We start from the raw sequence: 20187 nt of genomic DNA on the forward strand, positions 1-20187 counted from the left end.
CCACTTTTGAGGTCTTTGTTTTGGCAAAGCTGCTCTTGTAGAAGTAAATGCAGTTCCTTGCCTTGTAATCTGGGATGATTTAAAATCTCTTTCTTCTTTTTGAAGTCAGTCAGAATAATTAAGTTGTGCTGGCAAACTAGGGAGGCGATAAGTAGCAAAAGCCAAATTCAGGCTACAGGCAATTTGTATGAGCCTGGGATCCGCCTGACAAATAAAGTGAAGCTAAAGGAGCACAAGCTAGTAGGGTTGCAACAGCTAAGGAAAGGTAAACCCAAATTGTTCCTTTGTAGGAAAAAAAAAAAGAGGTACCACTTTGCCTTTTTGGGCTAGAACCCGTGCAGATAAGGGGGAGGCCCTTGCTCTGCAAAGGGACAGAGCTTCTGACACCCTGCTGCACCTATAGAGATGGTATGGGAGCTATATGCACAGCATGCTCAGCACCCCAAGCTGAGGCTAGCCCGGACAGAGGCACCCCCGTTACAGACACCCTCCAGGGTGGAGGGGAGCTCGGCGGAGGATGCAGCTGCACTCGTCCCTCAAGTTCAGACCTTGCTATGAAGACAAAGCCCTGGGGGAATTCAGAGGGTATTTTTTTGTTGTTTACTTAGCTTGTGGGAGTTTAATGTTTAATCGTCGCAGAGGAGTGAGTGGGTTAGTCATGTAATTGTTAGCCATGATTTCTGCCTTTTTTCCTTTTGTTCTTTGTTCTTCCTTATCGCGGCTCTTGCATTTTGTGAACTAAATGGGCTTCCTATCAAAGCCCACTGGTCCTTGGTTTCTCAGTAAACTGCAGATTTATGGCATTCACAGGTGTCTCTTCATCTAAATAAATTAAGGGCACAGGAGTCAGGGGCTGTTGGCACTTAGATGGCTGCCTAAGCTCAAAGGAGAAGGATGCTTCCCCGGCAGACAGGCACCAGTCCAGGCTGGCGCCCATCACTGTGAGCACCACCACTTCTGCAGCTCAAGGAGCCAGCTCCATACTGTGCTCCCAGCCTTCGCCCAGAAGAAGCAGCGCTGAAATTCCCCAGTCTCTGGTGGTGATGGTTGCCTCTTTCTCACATGGAAGAGGTGCAAAAGGAATAAACGACAGTAGAACTCCAAACAAGGGAAGCATTTGCTGTTAAGCAAATAGGACATGGTTTTATCTGCTAGCCTCAAACTGTAAAACAATTTATGGACTCGAAGGTTGGTAGATAAGCGTGCCATTAATTGCAACTACATAAGGCAACCCCATGGGGCCGTTCCCTAAGGGGCAGCTTTGTGCCCCAGTGCGGCTAGGGCTGCCCCCCAGCACAGGTTCACCTCTTCTCTCTGCCAGCATGTGCCACAACCACCCAGCTTCTCTATTTTGCACACCCTTTTTGCCCTTAAAAATGTCAGATCTGGCCATGGTCTGCCACTGCGAACCACGCTGCTACATTCTTAACGGAGAGAGCCAATTTTCTATAATGATTTTGATTACTCTTGCTGGTTAATAATTAATTCAAAACAGGACCATAAGATACTTCTGTTGGGTTCTTATTGCTTTTAACAAAACTGAAAGATGCTTTTAACAAACTGTAACTCAATTAATCTCTGTAAAGAGAAAGATATGCATCTTAATTGCCATCAAATATTTATTTTCTCTTTTTTCCCTTGCATCAGCTCTACCTTACTCCTTTCTAATATTAACTCAGCCTTGCATTAGTGGTTCATAAGACATTATTTAACATCTGCAGAGGTGTTTTCATAGTAGTGAAGTCATCCCCAGTCAGCCATGTGGCCCATGACATTACAGTTGCTTTTAAATGTTTCTAAGGTACAATAAGCCTACCAACTGATCCAAAGGATAAGTCATTTCTGTTTTCTTTTCCCCAAGACAAAACAGGACTGACAGAACCAGTCATCTTTTCATCATTAATATCGGAATTGCACTCAATTCTGATATTAGAAATCAGGTATCAGCTGGCACTCTGCAGAAAAAAAGAAAAAAAATATTGATGCATTTCATAGCCCAGCTGTCTAGGAATAATAATAAAAAAATCCTAAAATGTCACAATACACCTTCTGGAAATGTTGCCATTCCAGATATCAGGAGAAAGAAACATACAATCCACTTACCACGGAAAAAAGGTCTCTAAATTTGAAATATAAAGCCACCTGGGAAACTTAGATATATTATGGCTGGACGAGCACAGTAGCTTGATGGCAAAGGTAGTATTCAGCATGAGAACAGCTGTCAACATCTGTCTGCTTTAGGATGATGGATGGCAGGGAGCAGAGACTCCAGTGTTGCCACCGGCTGAGCAGAGGTGCAGATGACCTGGCAATGCTGCTGTTTACATAACCCCTTGAAGCTATTGCCACAACCTGTGGAGCTGGTTTTAGCAAGAGTGGAAAATCTGTGGAGAGAAAGGAAATGCTGAAAAGCCAGACAAGCTAGAGTAATATCTGGAGTGGTGCTGGGCACATTGTCAGTTAAATAATTTTCAGCAGCAGTTCAATTTCATCCATGTTCAGCCCAGGGTGTACTTGATGATGGCAACAGGGCTTACAAGAAGGACTCCAGAGAAAAACTGTAATCTCCTAAAGCATCCTTGGGGGCCAAGAAGGAGAGACCAATTGCCTCTGTGCCCTGTGGCATTTGCTGTGCCTCAGGCACAGGGGTTGCTAGCTCGGTGCAACACCCCATTCCCCACCACCCAGCCCCGGGGCTGGGGCTGGCTCTGGCTCCAGGTCTCTCCCCCATCAGCAGTTATCAGTTCAGGGTGACTTCTGGGTAGGTACCGCTGGCAACAGGAGATTTTACAGACAATGGCATAACTGCATCCATTACCATAAGAACATACTGGAAAAGCCTTATTCTTGCACTGACTTCAATAAAGTGTAAATCCTACAGAGGATGGAATAAAGACACAAGTATTGTAAATTGGTAAGACTCAAGTTGGGCAGCTTTTGATGACAAAATATTCAGTTTACATCCGTAACCCATTGAATAATGTGCACATTGTACAAAGACTTTGGCTTCCTATATTAAAAATTAGAGCAGCTGGGAGTTACAACCACTGAAATTTGGTTGAGTTTGGGACAGATTTCTAACTGCTTTAACCCCAATGGTCAATTTTAGTCCTACAATGTAAATAAAAAGTGACATTACTGAAGGCAGCAGCTTGCAGGATGATATAAAAGGAAGTATAAAAAGCAAATCACGCTTTGATCTGTGTGGAGACACTGGGAGCTCCTCGGATGCAATGAGGTAGGGAAAATGGGGATTGTCCTAGAAGGTTGACAGGCATTTCACCCAAATAAGTTACAGGAGTGATTAGGGATGAAGTGGGCTCGGTTCTTCTGCTCAGAAATCAACCTAAGACATGACAAAATATTTTTTCTGAAGGATGTGTAAAACAGCACTCAAGGAACAACCTGGGAAGGAGATACCAATGGGCTAAAAACCTGGGATCTGGAAACGTCACCGGAACCTCATGATTTCACACGTTTTCTGAATCTGAACATCCCAAGATTTTTGCATGCCTTCTAGATACTCTGAAATGGTAACCAATGTTTCTTTTCCTTTTTAAGTGTAGGCACACAGCTGTTATTTTTGCTATCTATTTGAAGATGTGTAACGTAATATGGTAGATTTTATACAGATATCTTTATCTTTTAATAAATATTTAATAATTACTTCTTTCATTTTATTTTATGAGCTGTAAAGTTGCAATGTTAATTGTTAGCCAGGATCCCCACACACTTCAGTTCTTGTGGATTTTTTAATGGTCACTAATATCAGTTGCTTCCCAGCCCTGAAAAATGTTCCCTGACTATACAGAAAACAAGAAAGCTCTTTGCTTTTACAAAGTTAAATATGTTTTGAGCACATATCCTTAAGGCTTATGAAACTGGCACATCAGCCTAGAACCAGAAAGAGCTGTCCTCCACACGGAAAGCAACACTGGATTTTTTGCTCCCAAAGGAGAATGGCTCCTGCAGTGCCTTAACCTGCCCCGGTGTGAGAAGCCAGAGCAGCCTTTCTCTTGACACTTACTGCTCCCTGAGCAAGGCTAATGTTCATTTGGGTGCATGCAGAGATGACCCACGTGTGCAGCCCAGCCCCAGGGATGTCAAAGGGTGGCTCCTCTCCAGCTGCCCTGAGAGCAGGACCGAGCCCTGCTGGGGAGGTGCTCCTCAGGCTGAGCTCCACGTCCCCCGCCAGCACAGACTGGGTCAGGATTAGGCTCTGTGGGCGCACAATCACATGGCAGCCACATGAGCCACGGCGTGTGCTCTGGAGCTCGCGTCAGCTATCAGCTTTGACACGGCCTCCGTGCCAGCTGCAGAGTGCCGGGTGACACCTGATCTGGCACGGCGCCTGCCAGGGCTAGAGTAAGCTGGGAAAAACGCAGACCGTATCTGAAATTACCAAATGAGCTTAGGCTGGTGCTCTGCTGCATGTTACAGGGCTGAGGCATTCTTGACCCTGTAACTGGGATCCCCTGTAGTTACTCCTCTAACGTTAAACAGTACATTTTTAGATACTGCTGCTTGGAACCCCACCTGCAGAGCTGTTCTTCCTATTAAAAACCTTGGTTGAAGGCTCTGCCACTTATGTGGGCGTTCAAGTGTGGGCTGCTCCGTCCTGGAGGAGCACATCCGTAAGTGGGTACCAGCACTGGGACACTCGCTGCCTGGCATGGCCAGATGGAGAAACCCAGAGTGCCATCACCCAGGGATTCCTCAGCATGGGAAATACTAGCCAACGCTGTCAGAAGGGTGTGCCGAGGGCAGGGCATTGCAATGTACTTTGGGATCTTGCTATAACTGAATGAAAACCTTCTTACTTCCACCCATCGTGGACTGCAATTTAAACTGTCACTCTGAGACTCTGAGTGGTTACGGCAAAGTATAATGTTATGGCTCCAGGTAAAAGTACAAGTGAAAGCAGCTTCAACTATCTGTTCTGCTCCGCACTAGACTATCAAATATAAATGTAAATTTTCTCTGCAATATAGTGCATAGTGAAAAGTTAAATAAATAAAATAGCGTATCTCATTGCCTCTGTCTCTGATTCTGTGTGCTCCGATAGAGTATCACTTTTTCTAGTAATAAATCATGTTTACATTGTTGTAGACTTGCATATGGAGACCTCAAACCCTTCACTAGAGGAGGTGTACATTGCTGACCAGCATCTGGTGAAGGATATCTGCTGAAGGCACAGCACCATATCTGTGACACTGCCCGGAAGCAAAGTCAGGCGTCCTGACCTTCCATCGTCATCCCAAGACCATTAATTAAAGCATTGCATGCTGGCTTTTCTCTAGGGAATGCCGCTGCTGGGCCCAGCAACAGACAGAAGCAAAGCACAGTCCTGAGCTGGGTAAGTGACTGCAACAACCCTGCAAGTCGAAAGCCCTCCAGGCAGTTTGCATATATTTCAGTGCAGAATAGGCCCCTTTTTAAAGATTTTAAAGAAGATTAAGCTCTCTCAGCTTTGGAATGAAAGAGATAGTACCCAGCTGAAGAAAACATTTCAAACTTCTTGTTGCAGAGACACTATTAAAGACAATTCACATCTTTTTTTTTGTGGAATGGCTTCGGGCTAAAGTAGAATAAGAGGGGGGAAAGGGTGTTTTGTTTTCCATTAATAAACTTTATCTCTAAAAATGTCAGAAGAAAAATAAAAATGCACTGTTTGATAGAAAATGAAGAATCTTCATATGCATTTTGGTATAATGCTATGCACATAGGAATGAGGAAAGCAACTGCAGCATGAAGATATTACAGTCCTCGTGCTAACTAACTCTTAGTGCTTAAATATGACTTTCTGGGAAATGAAGTACTTAAAAGGCTGAGAAATTACTTTATCACAGTGTATCTGTACTTACACACAGCAGTTACATTGGGGCGCTTTCCTACCTCAGTATCAAATTAATAACAAGATCCAACAACTGGCAGCTGAAGCTGAATGAATTCAGCCTCCATGTGAGACTAAATTTCCAAGCTCTGTCAACATAATTTCGTCAGAATAAGTTTTGGCTCTCACTTAGAGCCTTTAAAATGCATATTGTAAGTACGCTTTAAAGAAGCTTTTGAATTAAACTGTCTGCTTATACGTGCAGGGATTTTAATGTTTCTGCTCCTTTCCTCACCGTGGGAGGCATGGAGGGAAGAGGTTTGTCTGCGCTGGTTGCCCCCAAGGTGCCCATCACTTACGCAGTTTTGCTGTAAGGAAATGACTGTAGGGAAACCTCCTTCTTCGGCGCTTCAGCTAATTCCCTGCAGGGATGGAAAGGATGTTTTTTCCTTCACTACTTAGCTAGTGATAGCTTGGGGAACAGTGGTGTTCTCTTCTCAGGCTCCAGAAACTGTCCATAACTGAAGGCAGAGGGTGTACACCTGAGGTGGAGAAGACAGCCTTGCTTCTTAGAGTCCATCTTGCTCATGTGTTTGAAGTCACAGCAGCCGGCAACCCTGAGCTACAAAGGGTGGTTCTTCCCCAGGTCATACTGACAGGAACCTTGGAGAATTTTTGTCTATATGTCATGGCAAATAATTTAATTAGGTAATAGATATTACCTACTCAATCCCATGCCACTGCAGAAAGCTCAGACATTCATCCTCTGGAATTAAGTTTAATGACTGAAAAGCTCTCCCTGGTTGCCAGCACTGAAGGTGTCAGCAGAGTAATGACCTCGCCTGATCGTAGCCTCTAAGAAAAGCAGTCCCATTGAGCTCAGTAACGCCTCTCTTAAAATAGTGCACAGGAGGCATACTGCATGTGGATGGAATTTGCAATATTGAACCCATAAAAAAAAGAATATAGTGAGAGCATTTTGCTCTACACTTAGTAATTCACTGGCCAGGCTTTTTCCTGTTTTCCACTGTAACATAACTGTTAGTTTTAACAAAACCGTTTTGTCGAAGACAGAATTAATTTCTTTAGAGCAATGAAGCGAGGTTTTGTTCACAGTTCTTTATTTCTGTGTATGTATAAGTTGCTGAACTTTCTCTGCTGGACAAAATTATGCATCATGAAAATACAATTAGAAAAGTTAAGGACTGGGATATTTTGGAATTGTCGAATATTTCTGCTTCATTGCTGAGACATGCAAGATACGTATTTGTATATGCAGGGCATATATGTGATGTGCATGTGTGATATATTTGTATATTTGCATACAGATACATATAGATAGATACATATTACTCCTTTGGGTATTACTGTTATACACGTACGTTCTACTGACAGCTTCCATAGCTTGTGAAATAAACACTTGTTCTTAAAGGTGCATATTGCCACAGGCCACCCACCAAATGTTATTTGTTATCGACCGTGTTTTGAGTAACTGGAATCCCAGCAGGAATTGATGCCCAAACTCTCTTACTCGTTTCAGTGATGAGAATCACAAGCAGCTCCTAAGTAAAGGATCAGTACAGAAGCGGCCTGCCAATATTTTTTGCCAGGCATGAAGACTGTTGTGAGAATACCTGCCAGCTTTTGAAAACTATGAATAGAGACAACTGGAAAGGAAGTAAGTGCCTGTCTCATAATTCTGCTGGAATATACTGGGCTCCAAGCCAATTCCTAAATTGAAGCCAGTGGCACTGCATGGAGCAGAAGCCAGTGCAGACTTTACTCTTGAAAATTTTTAGACATTGCAGGGTATATAAAAAATACATGTTGTCCTTCATGATCTTTGCACACTTACTTTGTATTTCAGAAGAATGGGAAAGTATTTGCATGATCTAATCACTTCAGATCTGAAGTCTACCTGTTTGTGACCACAATTTCTTTCAATTGTTACATTTGCACACTTCACAGAACAGAATACTGAAAATACTGAATCACTTCCAAGTCAGTAAGCTCAGCTGAGCTTTAAGTAGCCTGTGTACTGGCACAGTATCAAAACACTAAAACTATGAGCAGCCTCCTGCTGAAAGTAAGTTTTGCTTTACATCAAGACATTAGAGATGACTACATTTATGTCTCTATACACATAAGGTTGTCTTGGATGTCAAAGATTGATACCTAAATGGTTTAGGGTGAAGATGTACCCTGCTGAGCTCACCTGCACTGTAAGTGCAATTCACAGAGGAAAAGCTGCATTGGTGGCATCCATCTCACACTCGTCAGTGGCTGAGCTCTTTGCCTTTTGGTTCCCCACATGTATATTTAATGAATATACTTTTGTGAATAGTGCAACTTGCAGAATTTGGCAGTTTTAAAAGGTTTGTATCTCAGCTTCAGCAAAGACAGTTCTTCATGTACCTGATTGTCTCCTCACTAAATTGCAAACATGGGAAGAATGAGGCTATCTCAAAAGGAAGGTTGCAGCAGTCCTCCACGATGGAAATGACGGTAAACTACAATACGAGGTTTGCACCTTCATTCCAGTCAAATATATTTCCCCTTTTAAATGTAGTTATCTTTTTTTCCTTTCCTGAGTCCTATTATCACAACGCATGGTTATCCAAACCACGTTTGGGAGGCTGGAGAAAGTATTTGAAAGTTAAGATCTATCAGACTGCAGACTGCCCTAGTTTTCATTATGGCACCTTCTGCACCTGTCTTATGAAACTGCTTTTGATCACAAGGCCTTCTGGTGGCAAAAAGTGCAAACCGATTGTGCGAAGGGCCCTTCCGTGTGCAGGGCAGTGGCAGGCCGCATCCTGCAGCCACCATAGTCCTGTCAGCACCAGAAACGTCAGCGGGCGAGGGACACGGTGCTGGCTACTGTTAATTGTCTGACATTAACTCCAGTAAAGCACTGTTAAGTGAAAATCGTGAAAGAAAATGTATGAATAATTGTGAATGAAGTCCATATTGGAAAGCTTCTGGCTGGTGCAGCTGCAAGGCGCGTGACCCAGCCAGGGATGGATAGGGAAAAGTTGCCATGGGAATGGCGCGGCATTGTTTGCGGCTGACTTCAGCTTTTATTGTTGTGCCCTGATTACAGCTTTTGTTTCGCTGTGAAGTATGGCTGTTAAATGCCAGCCCGAAACAAAAGATGTATTTACAGGCAATGGCTGAGTTCAAATGATTTCTATTTTTAGAGATATCACTGCCTTAAGCTAGGGGGAAAAAAATACATTACTATTTCAGAAAACACTTAAGTGTTTCAGTATAAATTTAGTATGCGCCCAGAAGAGAGTTAACTGCTTATTAAAACTGGTTAAATACTACTGGAAATCGTTATTTGCCCCCAGGGCCACGGTGACTGCCACCAAAAGCTCTGAGGTAGCACCTGAGGTGACAAGCCGCCTGTGAGAAGCCTAGGGGAAAAACCTCCACGGGTCCAAACCCTTAATGCTGCTCCCTCTCCACTGAATTTAATTAATATTAAAATCAAAGCAACGGCACGTTCAGAGATGCAGAGCACAGAGCTGCCCGCCGGCGCGCAGGGGCCGGGGGCCGGGGCTGCCCTGCCTGAGGCGCCGCGCCCCGCCCGGCCCCGCCCCCGCCGCAGCCGGGCCGCCCGCCGGGCCCCGCCCGCACTACAACTCCCGTCAGGCCTTGCGCCGCCCCGCCGCACTACATATCCCAGAAGGCTCCGTACCCCGCACCGCCCAGGGGGTGGGGCTGCGGCGCGTGCGCGGTGGGGGTCTCGGCGGTGTCGCCGCGGTCGGTGGCGGCGGCCGGCGGCGAAGTTTCTTCGGAGGGAGCGGGGGGCGGGAGGAGACAGCGCTGCCCGCCGCGCCGCCTCGGGCCGGGAGCGCGGCAGGAGGCGGCGGGGCCCCGCGCGGCCCGGCTCCCCTCAGGGGGCTCCCGGACTGCCCTGGACTCCAGTAAGTGCCTCGGCCCGGGGCGGGGGCGCTGAGGCGGGGCCGGGGGCTGAGGCGGCGGGGCGGCCCGGCCCGGCCCCATGGGGAAGGCGCCCGGTTGATGCTCTTCCTTCCGCGCTCGCCTGCTGTTCGGCCGGGCAGGGCACTGTCCTGTGCCCTCGGCGCCTCTGCTGTTGTGCAGCTCCTTGGCCCTAACCGCTTCGTGCCTTCCCCTTCCCTCGTCCCGCTCCCGTTTCTCCCCTTCGGTTTTCCCTCGAAGCCGCCGCCTTAGGGGGGGGGGTGTTGGGGGGTGGCTCTCTCCGTGTTTCACCTCGGGGGCAGCGCATAGGAGGCCGTGCCATAATTGCGCTGCTAACGCCGTCAAGGCTCTGTTACATCCCCAGAGGTAAGATGATGATCTCATTACCCGTAATATTTCTTCCCCCCCCCCCCCCCCCCCCCCCTCACCTCTCCTTCTCAACTTCGGTCCGTGGGCATGCTGGGAAGGAGCGATCTTATCTGGGCCGAGCCTGCAGTGATGGTGCCTGGGCGGGTGTGGGCTCCCCGGCACCCGCCCGCTCGGCCGGGCCCGGGCCTCGCTCCTGCTCGCCTTCGGTGTTGAAATCCCAGGCTACAGCTTCAAGGAGAGCTGAGTGTGCTCGGGACAGCCAGCATTTAGTGGCTACTTTGTTTTCGGCTTCCGAAGGCGCTAGTTCTGAGGAGGGCTGTTTTGGAAAGCTGTTGCCTGTACTAGTAATGCAAGCCTGCGCCTCCGCGTTGTGTTGTAGCCGAGTTGTAACCTGGGCTGGCTATTTACTGAAGCAAAGTGTCTTTAAATGGGTAACTTGGCTATAAATGAATGTTAAACTGTAACTAATATTGTCATATTGGGCAGTTTTAACACATGTAAAATTCCAGATAGGCATTTGACTTGCTACTGACTTAACACAGACTTAAATACTGTATGTATTGTGCAGTTCCCTTAGCTGTAACTAATGTGTAACCTTCATAAAAGGCATTATATTATTGCTTAAAATGTTTGCAAAGTAACCTCAAGAGGACAGGAGTTTCTTTTTGGGGAGCAGGCTCCTGTTTTGGGGCCTTCGGGGGAAAAAAAAAGTCTAACTTTCACCAACCAGTGTGCTAAGTTAACAAAGAAGGAAAAAGAACAGTTTATCATCAAGTGGGGAAGCGGGAAGTGGTTATTAATTTGTTAAGGCTGAACATTGTGAATTATACTTGAGCAGAATTCTGTTGCTTATCTGAGTAAAACTGAGAGAAAGAATGACTGGTTTTTTAGATTCTTAAGAGCTAGATCTCTCCATGCTTCACATTCTTACAAAAGCGGAATACTTTTAAAGAGGCTACTAGGCATTCCTGCATATAGTAAGCTGAACAGCATCAGCTTTTTGTTGCCTTCTGACAAATTGCTTACTTTACTAAAAGAGGCCATAATGTCTAAAGGTACATTTTTCTGTTCTCTTCCCGTTCCATAATCCCACACATGACACTGGAAGACAGAGCCATATTTGATCATACGGTTTGGGCCTATAAGGTTCCAGGAATAGCTTCCTACTGTTGAATCCAGCAGAGTTTGCTTTTTGTTGTTTTTTTTTCTTTATTTGTCCACTTCCTTTTTATGCTTGGGCTGTGTTCATTATGATGCAGCACAAACACAATCTTTACTGAGATGGAGTTGTGCCTGGCAACTTTGGCAGATTGCACTATGATGAGTTGCTCTGTGTTAATGAATTTACTACACTGCCCTTTTAAGGGTGGGGATTTTTAGTACTTCTGATTTGAAAGTAGTTAGGAAGTATGATAGTCTTGTATCGATATATTTCACAGCTGACTTACAGGTGCAACTTTAAAGCAATTTCAGTAGTCCTTGAGAAGGTCTTATGCATCCAGTTATGTAGAAGAAGATTTCTTTAGTTCTCATGAGGCTCCATGCTGGATAAATTCACAGGACGCTCACTGCATTCTAGTAAGTTTTAACAGGGAGTTTCGAAGAGTCCCTTCAGTCTTGTCTCCAACTTCTGGTTGTTATTTTCACTTGAGTCACACAGGTGACAATACATAAACTTGTCGGGTAGGTAAAGCAGAGAAGTGTAGAAGTGCTGTTTTCCTGTTTGTCACATGAGTAAGTGTTAAAAGTGGGCTGAAATCTCTCATAGTAGAGAATCTTAGCCTGGTTGATATTTGGAGGAGAGCCTTTTAATTCAGGCATAAATAAGCACTGATGTTGGAAAAAGTGATAATTCAAGAGATAATACATAGGGGTTTTGTGTATCACAGATATCACCAAATAACTAGACTGCTGGAGAGAGCTTCACATAAAAAAATAGAACTGTGTGACTCTTCTGTTCTTTTTGCAGTTATTAAAAATGCAATTTTTATTTGGTTAGTGTAGAAAAATTATTTTCTAGTTAGTAAATTGTGAAGATGAAATCTATTTTCTTAAGCTCTTTCTGTGTTTTATATCTATGATTGGCCTTATGTTGCATTGTATAGCTATGCATTTCAAGGGCAGAAATAAAAAGATGCACAGTAGGTCACTGCCAGGCATATTGCAGTGTTTAAGTGTTTTCAGAGGAGCGGATGCTTTCATGTAAATTAGAGAATAGACAAAGAAGAACCAGTGTACAAAGAAAATAGGAAGCGTCTTAGTGAGTTTCCTTTTTGTCCTCTCCCCCTGTATTTATTCTTCCTCAGGACTAGTAACTGAGTGACAGGAGACAAGCACGCACCTGGGGAATATGGAAGTTGCGTATGTAAGGAAAAGACATGAATGCAGGAAAAGGCCTTGTTTTTTTTCAGGTAGCTGTGGCTTATTTCAGAAGACAAGGGAGCTATATTGGCAGAAATAATAAAGGCTGACTTGTACGTCAGAGTTAGTGTAGAAGAGGGGAAGTGCAAAAGTCAGTTTTTATTGACTGTAACAGATTAGAAAGAACTTGAGGGCATTACTGAAATGTGAACAGATCTCTACTTGTAATACAGTCTCCAGTGTAGTGTTGGACATAGCCCAAACTGCCTGGCCTGCAAAATTCTTATCTGTTTTAGTAGATTTAGAATTCCATCCATGTCTTTATTACTAAGTGTTCCTGGTTATTTAAGCTGACAGTTATCGTAGTAAACGTAGTTCCTTCAAAATGCAGCAAACCAGCACCACTGGTGAGTGCATGTTATGAGAGGTTTCCTCGCATGCTGTGCTGTGCGCTTTCTTGTATCCTGCTGTACGTCGGTGTTTGTCTAAATAATGGCTTGTGATACAAGAGCAAGATGGTTCTTGCAAGATGGTTTATTGCTTTTGTTCTTCTTTTCCTGATAATTATGAACAGTAGAAACATTCTTAGAAAATACTTACTGGGATTTGGAGCCAAATAAACCTTTGTGCAGTGGTATAATTGCATGAAAATACAGGATAGTAAATTCAGTGCCAAACCATGGGAATTTAGGTAACTGGCTTTAGCCTAAAACACAAAGTGGGGAGAGTTTTGTAGATGTCACCAGGAAACAAATGATCCAAGAAATACAACAGTCAGTACACATACTCCTTTGTTTTTGAGTCTAAATGAAATAAAACATGGCTGGAAGCGTTGCTTTCAATGCTCTATAAAATTATATAAGAAACATAAATATCAAAATTCCAGTGAGCTTATCTGACATGTAGAAATAACGTAGCTGCTTTAAAAAAATTGCCCGCTGAAGAGGTCAGAGTACAAGTATGGTTCAAGTTCAGGTTTTGAAGTTACACTTTAATGCACGGAATGACTGTAATGGATTGGAATGGGAGATATAACTGGCCTGTTTCAAAATTTTTTCTGCTCTTACACTCATGTCTCAAATTAGGACTTTGAAAATTTGAGTCTAAGGTAATCTTGATATATGTTCTAGTCTATCTTTTAGAAACACATAGATACGTATTCGTATATGGCTCAATTCTATAAATAACACTTTCCTCTTAGTGCTAGGTAAAGTAGCAGGGGCTTGTTGCTGTTGAGGAAGGAAGCTTGGTTCATTGTCTCAGCACTAAGCAGCATTTTCTCCCTCCAGGGACTTGCAGAAGCATCTAGAATGTGTAGGTGTTTCTTTAATCTTGGAGAAGGAACTTATTAAGCTTTCTGGTGCAGAACTCTGAGCCACTTACTTTTAACAGATGTTATCTGCACGCGTAAGGGAGTTGCAGGTCTGGTAGACATTTGTGGCATTCAACAGTTTATAAACAGTTTTCAGGTTTAAACATACGCCTTTGCATTGAAAATCTGAATAGTTTCAGGTATTTTATGTAGAAGAAAGGTGGTTCGATGGTGAGGTTGCTGCTCTGGAACTTGGGAAACAGGTTCAGCTCACTGTGTTGCCAAAAGCTTCCTGTGTGGCCTGGGACAAGCTGCTTCTCTGTCCCTCCGCTCTTCTACTGAAACTGCTCCTGCATCTGGTGGCTCTCTGCATCGCAGAAGTGTTGCAAGGGTATGTCAGTCAGGTTTTGATGTGTTCAGGTGCAGTACTAATGTGCCACATAGAGCTCCATTGTGCTGAGTGGGAGAGGTTCAGGAGACTGCCAAAGTTAAAAGCTGGGGATGAGCTCCAGGCTGAAGGAGTAAAATCAAAAAAATAAGGGGGTGGGGGTGGAAGTTTTCACTGGAGATGTCTTGGACCAGTTAAAAAAAGAAAGCAAGTCCTTAAAACTTTAAGGAGTACTGCATTGCTTCCTTTGTTTAACAAAGCATAAAAAACAATGCTTAGGATACCTGAATGAACCAGGCAGATCTTTTTCTATTATGATACTGCCACACAGGGAACAATGGCAAAGCTGTCTCTGTTCTTCTGTCGACTGTTCTTTGGAAAACGCTTTTAATTCTAGGTAACCATTACCTCCCAATGTTTTAGCTGTGAGTTTTGTTAATTCTTTCTGTTGGCATGATATTCAGAATCTCTTAAAATTCACTCTGATTTATTGACTTTTCATGTGAAAGAGGTTTAGAGAAGATAGCTTCTCTACCTTCCCACTTCCCCAATGGGGAAAAGAATTTGCATGCACCTTTAAAGAGCAGGGTCTTTATAACTTTATAGAGCTAAAAGTACTTTGGATCTTTCTGGTGGAAATATGAGATGGTATTGTCACTGCTGTAAACTGAAAACATAGACTAGACAACAATTCTAAAGCTTTGCAAATGTGTTTTTATTGCTAAGCGTCAGCACTCCCAGGAACAGTCTCTGTATACTGACAAGTGATAAATTCATTAGCTTAATATGTAATTGTTTTGATGTGTATGCTCTCCATGGGTGCTTTGGTACCCACCACATTTACATCCCATGTCCAAGAAAATGTGTTTGAACTTGTTCAGACTAGTGATTTAATTAAGTGTTCTTCTGTTAAGCACTAAAACAGTTACATGTCAGGTTTGTTGCAAGAGCGAACAGTCCTCTTAAAACTGCACTTCAAAAGATGTCGTTAAATAAATTGGTTAACTCTTTAGGGAGGCTTATAATAACAAGGGGAAGCTTAGGCTGTACTAATAATTCATCTGGCAAGTTATTTCTATAGCTAGTAGACTCAGTGCCTGTATGTGCACTAGTGCTGCAAAGTTAGGTAGCAGTGCTTCAAGGATGTTCTGGCTTCAGATGCGTTCCTGCTTATTCAGGACTTCAGGCTTGGGTTATTTATTTTCTAGTTAACTTCTTTCGTTAATCAAGTTCACTGTAGGTGCTGTCACTTTTTTTATACTGTTTTGCTAATTTATGCTGTTGCCTTGGTTTTTTTGGGTGGAGAAGCAGGATTTCTTAGGGAGGTCCATTTGTTCCCTTGTTGGGGGAAGGCTGTAGTACAACAGGTTGAAAACCAGTCTGTTGCATACTCCGGATAAGTTCAGGATTTCCAGGCATGTTGTTGCACATACACAAGACTTGTGATTATTTTTTTTTTTCCCCAGTTTTGCTGTGTATAGGTCAGGCAGTAATCTTCCAAAGTGCCAGGAGCCTGAAGACTTCCTGGTAGTCCTGGGATTACTCTGTAGGTGGAGCATGGTTATTCTCCATATGCGTTGTAATTTGTGTTTTGGGAAGCACCAGTGTCAGTGCAGAACAGCTGTGCAGTAAACTGGTGTTAGTGGTATTGCACAAGTAAGAAGGTAAGGAAAAAGGTCAGCAACCAGACATGGGCTGTACCTGATGTGAGGTTTCCTTGGGCTCACAGGTTTTTTTCCAAGGAGGAAGGCTGCTGGAAATGGTGTGAGAAGTTAGTGATGTACGTGCTGTAAGTGAAGTGTTGCTGTGTTGGTACTGTGCTACAAAACCTATTATTGCAGTTAAGCTTTTATTTTATGAGGTTTCTCTCTGTGTCAGGTGAGACTTCTATTGAATATACCAGAGTGGGATTTAATTTTCTTTATTTAAGAAGTACAAAGAAACAGAAGGGGGAAAGGTAATAACCTGAAAACCCTGCCATTTGATGGGAGCTTAATTTTCTCCTTCCACCATGTTAAGCAGGAGCAGGCATGTGTTCTGTCCATGAGTGTGGGTTTGCTTACATGAGACAGACAAAGCCTTATTCTTCCTAAAGAACTTTCACTAAACTTGCGCATACCGAAAAGCTCTGAGATTAGTCGTAATCGCTGTGAATCCTTGTACAGTGCTAATATGATTGACAGGTGAACTAGAATCTGGAGAAGGTGTCTAATCTTTGCAGTAGTGGGCATTTTGGCCTGCGTGGTGTCTTACGCAGTGAAGTGAATGTAGTCTGTACCATAAAGCCCCACAGTATTAAGGTAACAGTAAGGTGAAATCTTAACGGTGACAGGTTTTCCTTCCCAGAGTATTAATGTAGATGAATCATTGCATTTTTTTATATTGCACTGAATTTGCTAAATTGGATCTATAAACCCAAATTTGATAATCTGTTACTTTTTATGCTTTGGTTTCATTAAATCCTTTCAAGTTTTTAAAAAAGGTCAAACCAGATACTCATCTGATGGTGTTCATTTCATTATTTGATACTTTGATACTTCAATGACCCTGTTAGACTCCAGTTAGTTACAAGTGTTGAAAAATATGCTTGCTTGTTTTGTTCTGAGCTCACTGTAGACAAAATTATTAAATGTTGTTTCAAACTTGTGTTCAGATGGCCTGTAATATGCTGTGCTACTAGTAGAAGTAAGTAATGTGAAATCACAATTCACAGGTATTCAGCTGTTTAGAGCTGGCTTTAGAGTGTCTTAAATATGTACAGTTTAATGGAATTAGTCTGAGTATGATATTCTTGCATTTAAATTTGGAACTTGTCTTTGGATCTATTTACTCCTGCAATACTTTCTGAAGTTGCCCTCTGGCTTCTCCCCAGTGTTTTCAGCACAATGTTTTGGTGCTACTGAGGCAGATAATTTTTAAGCAGTACTTTCAAAATTAATTTAACACTCTGGTATGTACATGCTGGTATTTCTTTAACAATGTAACAATACTCTGCAAAAACTGAAGATATTTTCAACTTGTTAGTTTCCTAAGCACCTGGCCTTTTGATTTTTGTTTTTGGGTACTTCACAGGAGGAGGGTCTGTGTTTGTGCTGGTGAGTTTGTACCAAGGGTTTACAGTGAAAATCAGCAACACTGGCTCAAAAATGGCAAGCTGTTTTTTTTTTTTAATAGCCTCACCTTTTTGTATTGAACTTCATGAGGTCAAATAAGCTTCACCAGAATTTGTGGTTTGATGGGGATAATCTTTGTGCTCCAAAGTCATTGTGATGCTTTTGAGACTCTTGCCCTTTCGTATTTGAAGACTAATTTGGGTTGAGTTTGAAACAGCTGGCAGTGTGTGGAATTGGAGTTCTTGGAGTGGCTGCCCTAGATGGAACAGTTACTAGGAATTGAAATTAAACAGCTTTTTTAGTAATGATAAGTAATCCTAATAAGTAATGTGCTTATTTCTTAATTTTTAATTTGGTTTAGGTGTCATTAATGGGGAAAAATCTATAGACCAATGCATGTAAGCATTTTCAAGAACAAGAACCTAATATGCCATATTTGGAGTTTTACATAGAGCACGTAAAATTGAGAAGGCCCATAGTAACATGACAAATAATTGTAAAAAATCAACTCTGAATCTGCATTATTAAGCATTTTAACTAGTCTAACTGACACAAATAAGCTTTTAAAAAATTGTTTTGAGGATTGTATGAGATAAGTTAAAGTGAATTAGTATAACTATATTTTGTTTTTCTCTGGTTATGTCTCATTTTGAGTAACTTTGTATTACCTAGACTTTATGTGAAGTGATGAAAACTGTACTTCTGACTGTTGTAAAAACTTAGTGTTATTGAACATATTCTTTCACTGTCTTTTAACTTTGTGAATTTTGCTATATTTCTTTCTAGGCGAGTCATCACTCCTAAGTTATTAATAGGTGAATTTCAAGAGTGTCTTGGCCTCATTGCACAGAATGCTTCCTTTTATTTGTATTAGCTCAATGTATTTAGAGGAACAATTAAAATACTTGTTTTAGCTAGGAAAAAATGATTAATAGGTGCAGCTTTTTGTTTTGGCTGTCTTAAGAGATCAGTAACAGAGAGGAATTTTGTATCCTGTACAATGCATTTCCTCATTTCATCATATCCCAAAGCCTTTGGCTGCTATTGTAAATACCTTAAAATGGAGGAAAACGCTATATTAAGAGCATGAAACATCACTTACAGAAATTCCTGCAAAAGTTTTTGTGGAAGTACCAATCTGTTCCATCATGGAACAGATCGATCACTATTTGAAGTAGGCAAGTGCATGATGGATTCGGGTAACTTCCAAACATTTTCCTTAGAACTCCAGTCTTCACCCTAAAACATACTGAAATTCTTACCCAGACAAAAGTAACATTACTGCAGTTTAGCCTAGAAGAGCTTATGCATGGATTGGTGGTGTTGTCTGTGGTGAATGATTGTGCTTTTCTGGTGAGCAGTGTGTCTGGAGTTGGGAGGAAGACCAGAATGGCTGTGGAAAACCTTAATTGCCAGTGTAGCAGGGAAGGAGGCAGGCAGGTGGTGGTCTGTGTTCTTTAATTGCATGCATCTTTTGTGGTTAACTTCATCTCAGTTGTTTCACATGTCAGTTTGAGCAAACTGTTGCTCTTCCACATACTATTATATCAAGGGTCTTGAGGTGTAGCAGGTTTTACCTGATTCAATCTGTACTGAGAGAGGGTGCATGCTTTGCATTTTGGTTGTAAAATGTATATTTTAATAAGTGTTGATTATATATGGATGTTGAAAACACCTGGGATTAATGCTGTAGTACTTTAGTAGATAGTATGGAATAAAATTATAGTCATTTGACTTGCTGAGGTACACTGCAAAGGAAGGGAATAGTCTGTTTACCCTGATTTAACAAGTCTTCCTGGAAAACAGCAGATCAGATGCATTTTGAAGACAGAATGTTGACTGAGTAAGACTTAAAAATGCAAGATAAGACTGCTGTGTTGTTGGATGATTCATCAATGCAAATGATGATTCTTGTCTATTGTGGCCTGGTTGGAAGTTGGATTAGGTGCTGGGGGAGGGATGTGGTGTTTGAGATGCCTTGTAGCTTGTTCAGGCATAGGAGAGGTCGATGCTGCTGCTGCTATTTTCAGATTTTTTTTTTAATTTCAAAGACTAACTGCTTATGCTTAGGAATTCTCTTCCAGGTGAATAGTGGCCTTTTGGATCTGCTTTTTTCCTTTTGCTTGACTGCTTTAGAGGAGGAATCTAAATTTAGGGAGCAGCATATTCTGGAGACTTCCTGTTCTTATTTGTACATGTAGTTAAAATATTACTAATAGCTTCATACCCAAATTGTAGTCGTGTCTTCTCTGTTCAACAGAAGCATGCATGTGCCCTCCAGAACAAAAATGAATTAGTGAAGGTTCTTTGGGAAACAGAAAAGCTCAACGTGTAATTTTAAAACAGTCAATCCTAAATTATCTTACTGGTTGTCATCAGAATCATACCCAAGTAATCTGTCTAGCTCCTGGATTAGGGTTTTTCTGTCACGTTTTGGGTACTTAGGAAATCGTGGCTTTAAGGGGTTTATGAAAGATGAGCAGAGTTTAATCTGCTCAGTTTAAATTATCTATATGGTGTTCTGCCTCTACTGGAAGGTTTTCAAAGTGTTGAAAATAAAGAAGTTTGAACAACTTTCCTGAAAATTTGTGATTTAAGTTCAGAACAGTGTCTGAAAACGTTGTGTCAGAGTAGGGGTTCCCCCTACCCCACCACCTTTGCTTGCCGTCTTGCACGTATGCAAGAAGGAAGGTTTTCATTGCTGGGTCCTCCAGGGTATAAGCAGGACAGCCTGAACTCTGAACTCATCCCTTACCCTTGGGAATCAGTAAATGGAGTAAATGGCCAGCAAAAGAGACAACCAACTGGAGAGGAGCTGATTTACAACAGGAAGCTGATAGTAATTGCCTAGGCAAAAGCCAAG

At 42.5% G+C, this 20187-nt stretch overlaps 1 protein-coding gene across 7 annotated transcripts in view; it reads left to right on the forward strand.

Annotated features, from left to right (window-relative positions):
- The first annotated feature begins 9572 nt into the window (after nucleotides 1–9572).
- Nucleotides 9573–20187, forward strand: part of PLEKHA1 (pleckstrin homology domain containing A1) — a 38625-nt gene continuing 28010 nt past the window's right edge. For 5 of the 7 annotated variants that reach the window (XM_056351744.1, XM_056351747.1, XM_056351748.1 and 2 more), the window contains exon 1: nucleotides 9573–9765. The gene's annotated coding sequence lies outside the window, so the exon portion shown is untranslated. Of the gene's footprint in view, nucleotides 9766–9858; nucleotides 10148–20187 lie in introns of those variants that run through there. The other 2 variants (XM_056351746.1, XM_056351745.1) reach the window with 2 other exon arrangements.

The sequence above is a fragment of the Falco biarmicus genome, chromosome 9 (genome assembly GCF_023638135.1).
Source record: "Falco biarmicus isolate bFalBia1 chromosome 9, bFalBia1.pri, whole genome shotgun sequence".
NCBI lineage: Eukaryota > Metazoa > Chordata > Aves > Falconiformes > Falconidae > Falco > Falco biarmicus.